A 5,744-nucleotide genomic window follows, 5' to 3' on the forward strand; every position below is an offset into this window, starting at 1 on the left:
CCACCCGACTCATCCGAATCCCATCAGTCGAAACCCATCAGAACCACCCAACCCGCACAACCCACCTCGACCCACGACCCATGACCCATCATATACTATGACCCTTTTTCCGACACAGCCCACGACTCGACCCACCCTAGTTTAACTGAGACGGGTCGTGTGTCAACTACCCCTGACCACGACCCACCAAACCCACTCACGACCCACACAACCCACCACGTTGGCCATCTCTAATCATCATAACTTAACCATGGACATTTGTAGAGAATATTATTCTATTATTGATTGTTGGACTAGTTTTTTATTCCTCTTCCTACGGGGCGGTTCTTTTGGAAACCTTTTTATTTTTGTACTTTGTAGGAGTCACCACCAAACATTGTTTAGGGTCTCGTTTGGAAAGACCGAAACAATTAATATTCTTGTTTTGTAGGTACGCCGCCGACGTGGACTGGACTCGACACTACGTGGAACCTGATACCTCGTCGTCATCATCCAAAGGAAAAACTCCCACAACAGAAAGTGCGAAATTGAAATGCGGAATTGAAATTGCGTAATTGAAAGGTGCGAAATTGAAATTGCGAAATTGAAAGGTGCGGAATTGAAAGGTGCATAATTCACTACTAGAAAAAGCCTATTTAACGATAACACGGTAACGACAACACGGTAACGAAAAAGTCAATTTTCAGTCGTTAAATGTGTTGGCGCGGTACTTTATTACGACCAAGGAATACAATCATCGTAATTTGGGAAAAAGGGAAGCTGAAAAATAAAGTAAAATAAATTGGTTCGTCGTTATTCAATGCATTCCCATAGCTTCGTTAAGGCCGCCACAAGTTTACTAACCTCAAACAAAACCCTCAAACAAAACCCTCAAACCCTAGATTGAACTTCTCAAGTTCTTCTGATCTTCTCTTCATATGAGCCGCTTCTTTGAGCTGGAATCCCCAACAAATCCTTGACATACACCGCTCAATTTATATGCCCCTCTTTCTCTCTTTATTTCACGAAATATGCTATGGATTTAGGGGTTTATTAGTTGATTTTGTTCAATCGATTAATGAAGTTGGGATGGATTTGGCTGTCAAATTTTTGAATCGTATGTAAGTTCCCTTTATTTCTTTGATTTATACAATCTATTTCAAAGATTTTTTGTGGTGAATTGAAAAGATATTTTGAATTTATATATTTTTTCCAGCTGCAATTCTGCAAATTATGTAATTTATTAACGCTCAAGCCGAAAATTATGTAATATACGAGTCCAGTACAACTAATTTGCAGGTAAATCTTCAAATTCATGTCTCAAAATCCTCAATTACCTATTTCTCAGGAGTTTTTCATATATATTTGTAGAAGTTTACTCCTTGGAATGTTTGTAAACAAATGGGTATGCGTTGAGAAAATTTGACAATATGTCATTGAGTTTCTGAATTTATCTTAGTTGGGTAACTGAATTGCATTAGTTAGTTTTATGTTTTTAATATTAGTCCCGTCGGAGTTCTCAGAGTTCTCTCTGAAGGATACTATATTATATAGTAGAAATAATTAACATACCATTATTTCTAGAAGTGTAGTAACCTTTATGGGGATTAGTCTCTTACATGATATACATCAAGGAAGTAAGCGTAATGTTGAACCATGAAAAGGTCATTAGAAACATTATTTTTATTCCACACAACCCATGACGGATAATATGTTTCAACAGGAAAAGCGGAGTTGTTTGAGAAAGATGTTTCACAGTTTCCTGTTGCTGGTAAGATAGAGTACTGGTAGATTCGTGGCCGAGTCACGCATACAAGTATTCACTGGAACATTGACCCTACAGAGGACCATGTCTTCAGCTTTATTGGGGTTTCGGCAACAGTGAAGTTGTAGTAGCCTTTCGTGCTTCGACAACCAAGGATATTGACTTGAAGACTATTTAAAGGCTAATTGGTTTGGTAAGAGTTGTTTGGAGTTTATTTGGTAATTTTTCCACAATTTCTAACCTTTGGTGGAATTTGAATGCAGAATCAGTAGGTGAATTGAAATTGTTCAAAAACTTTAGGAAGGAAATTAAGTAATTATGATGAATTGGAGGACTAAGCGAACTGAAGTTGGTAACTCCATCTGTTGTAAATCTTGTCATTTAGGGTGCAAAATATTCCTGTAATGCAAATTTTCAAATGAAATAGAATATGAATTATTGATCCTCAAGTTGGTTGGGATACAATTTGAATTCTTTAATATGAAGCTAACATTTCTTGTTTTACATATTCTTTTAGTCTTGGCTAGTAGAGGCTTCTATCATCACTACTGCAAGTAGCAACTAGCAGCTTTCAGGAGGCAACGTTCCATTGGTATTTTCCCTCTTTGTTTCTAAATTACGATCAACAAGCCCAATGTTTTTACATTCTTAGAAGGGCCACAAAATCTCTTGTAAACTTTATAGATAGACTACTCTGCATAATTTTTAATTTTACTCTACTGTTATTAATGTGATTTTTTTGTGCCATATATAGGTAGCACATAAGATTTTTAAATCCAATCTCCAGATCGAGTGATAGGTTTTAGAGGAGGAATAAAGTTTAAAGATACAAAGGGACAACAACGCAGTAGAGAAGAAGTCCACCAGAACAAAGTTCTTGCATGTCACGTGGAGGACGTGAAGAGAACAATGAAATGAAGGCCATATTACTTTGGTTGAGTCTAAAATGAAAATATTCGAAGATATGTTGGTGTCACAACTTAATGTTGCAATTCCTACTTCACAATATGGTTCGGAATGTCCATGTACTTAAAGATGTGAAGTTATCACGCTTCATATCGCTATAGAGTCTTTAATGTAGGTGTTTTTAGAAGTTTAAGAACAGAGAATTGTACAATTCTTTAGATATTCCTCTAGTTTATAACATGAAATTGGATCTTTAGTGTGGATGTTTGGTTGTTTTGTTTAAATTTATCATAATTGTTATTGATTTTGTTTAATGAAAATTTAGGTTATTATGTATTTTTGAAATATTGAATAAAATAGCAGGTTTAGTCGGTTGAAATACTTCATTAACGACAAAATATGTTTGTCGTTGTAGGAATACAATTCAAATTTGGTGGTATGTTGAATTTATTTTTACGTCGATTTAGTTGGTCGTTATTCTTTATCAGTTCGACGTTATTCAATGCACAATAACGACAACAACTTGAACCGTCGTAATAAATGCACGACGAACAAACTATTTTGTCGTTAATAAGGAACGGCGAACACATCATTTCGTCGTTTAAAATTCACGACGAACATTGTCGTTAAAACCAATAACGTCGGAACCTGTTACGACAAAACCAACGACTTTTTGGCCTTATAACGACGAAAAAGTTTGTCGTTACAAACCATTTTTCTAGTAGTGATTGAATTGCGGAATAGAAATTGCAATATTGAAATAGAATTTAAGTACATGAGGTCCGAACGCCAAACGGCTACTTAAAAATAAGTGCGTCCTACACGGAGTCAAAGCTAAAAAATCTCAACTTAGGATGGATTGTTCACCCAAAGTATCCTAGATTTTTCATATAGAACTTGAACTTGAAAAGTTTGAAACTTGAAATGTTGAACTTTGAAATATTGAACTTGAACTTGAAATATTGAACTTGAACTTGAAATATTGAACTTGAAACTTGAAATATTGAACTTAAGAGACTTTAATCTCAAAGATCGGGCCTTTTAATGTTGAAAAGGTTAGATCTTTGATGAGCTCTTACTTTGAAATGATCCTAGTTTAGGGAAGTGGTCATGAGCAACCCTAAACATTGTTAGATCTTGAAATTTGAAAACTTGAACTTGTATATTGAAAAAAATGGAGTCTTGAATCTCAAAGACTAAACCTTTAAAAGTTAGAAAGGCATCATCTTTGATTACTCCACATTTTGAAAATGATTCTAGTTCAAAGAAGTGATTATAAACAACTTTGAACATCCTTGAATCTTGAAAGTTTGCATTTTTGTATTTCGAAAAGTTTGGATTTTGAAGAAATGTATGATTGTTGTAAGTGGCATTTTTAAGATTAAAAATGTCAACTTACTAATCATTTTTGAAATAGGAAAATCAAAGGAACATGATTGAATAAGGTGGGATTCGGAATTACCTATTTAGGCTTAGGCAAGAATTCCTTTTAGAGCTCCCAATTGCTTAGAACTTGAAATGTTGTATGAGATTTTGAATGATTTTTGGATTTTGTATTGAGGGGCAATTTTTGTATTACGACGTTATGTTTCGATTTTGCCTCCCTTAATGCTTAAAATTAAGGGTATTTATAGGAGGATTTGCTGCTAAACGCCAGCCAACGCCAGCGCCCAGCGCAGCACCAGCGCCAGGCGCTGCTGACGTGGCGCAGATGCTGCCAAAACAAGGACGCGGGCTCCGTCCTTGCTTTGTCTTGTATTGGTGTACCTTCGCACTATTCGTACGAAGTTTGGCACGTAGTGTTTGTTTGGGGATTAAGACTTAATTTGCGTCTAAAAACAAGCCGTTTCGGGTTTTCGAATTCAGGTTTACGGGACGGGGCCTGGCTTGCTCGGTTTTGTGGGTCAGCGCCCGAATTTGGATTTCTTAATGTCATTTTGACTGGAAAAGACCTTGTAAAACCAATGGTATGGTCCATTGGGTGAGATTGTACTTGGATTTTGAAATTGATTCTTGAAAATTGTATTTTGTACCGAGTTCCGGAAGGAGAACGACCTCATGGATTGGATTTTGGCTTTTGGACATGTTCTTAGCAATTGGAATTTCCGCACGGAGTTGCTCCAACCGCCTAATAAGGATAATGGTATCGTCATCATCCCAGAGGGGAGACACAAATTAGGTGTCTACATTGATGTATTTATGGGTCACCGACTTGCATTCTATATGGGGATTTTTAACAATTCTGCTGACGAATAAAGAATATGTTTTCATTGGTAGTAAAGGTTTTACGTTGGTATAGTGTAATTTTTATTTGCAGTGGAAAATTACTATTAACATTATAAGCTCCCCAAAACCCAGCTTTAAACTTGAGAGTAGATTTACCAAGTTACACGGATTCCCGTAAACAAATATGGTGATTAGCAACAACTCTGTTCACGAGAATATCGATTCATAGAACAACAATGAGTATAGTTCGTTGTCTTATTTAATAATATATTCTCTCTAATTCATTAATCGTATTATAACCGTAAAGAATTTCCTTTTTCAAATATAGAAAGAGTACAATACTATTATTCATGAATTTTATAATAAGTGTTTTTATTAATATTTTATATTAGACGGTAATGCAACTAAGTATGTTATAATTAATATATGGTCCCTTTTTTGTTGGTAAAATAATTTATCCTCAGAATAAATTATAAGCATTATAAATGTCCTCAGAATAATACGAGCATCACCTAGTGACTGGATTTAAAAAGCTCCTCAGGGATTCCTGGAAATAAATATTGTGATTATTAACAGCTCTATTTACGAGATATTAGAAAGAAAACGTATCAAAGGATGGGATTGAGAGTACATATTTACTCTTGCGTTGTTATTGGCCGAAAACTAATAAGGCGATTGTGAATATAACTTTTAAATGCACGGACCAATGTATAAAGAATATTACCTTCAAACTTGATAATAGATTTACCAAATTACACAGCCTAACCGGAAAAGATATGGTGATTGTCAACAACTCGGTTCACGAGAATGTCGATTCATAGTCCAACAATGAGTATTTTTGAATTCCTTGAATAAATTTATATAGAAG

At 35.3% G+C, this 5,744-nt stretch overlaps 1 long non-coding RNA gene across 3 annotated transcripts; it reads left to right on the plus strand.

Moving 5' to 3' along the window:
- Positions 1-752: 752 nt before the first annotated feature.
- Positions 753-2,913, plus strand: LOC110804959 (uncharacterized). 3 transcript variants are annotated; one of them, XR_002537879.2, is made up of 4 exons: positions 753-1,096; positions 1,196-1,278; positions 1,703-2,336; positions 2,499-2,913. It is a non-coding gene; the product is annotated as an uncharacterized lncRNA (long non-coding RNA). The 3 variants fall into 3 exon arrangements; XR_002537878.2 differs by having other exon boundaries at positions 754-1,100; XR_002537881.2 differs by lacking the exon at positions 1,196-1,278 and having other exon boundaries at positions 755-1,100.
- The last annotated feature ends 2,831 nt before the right edge of the window (positions 2,914-5,744 follow it).

This window comes from Spinacia oleracea, chromosome 4 (assembly GCF_020520425.1).
Source record: "Spinacia oleracea cultivar Varoflay chromosome 4, BTI_SOV_V1, whole genome shotgun sequence".
NCBI lineage: Eukaryota > Viridiplantae > Streptophyta > Magnoliopsida > Caryophyllales > Amaranthaceae > Spinacia > Spinacia oleracea.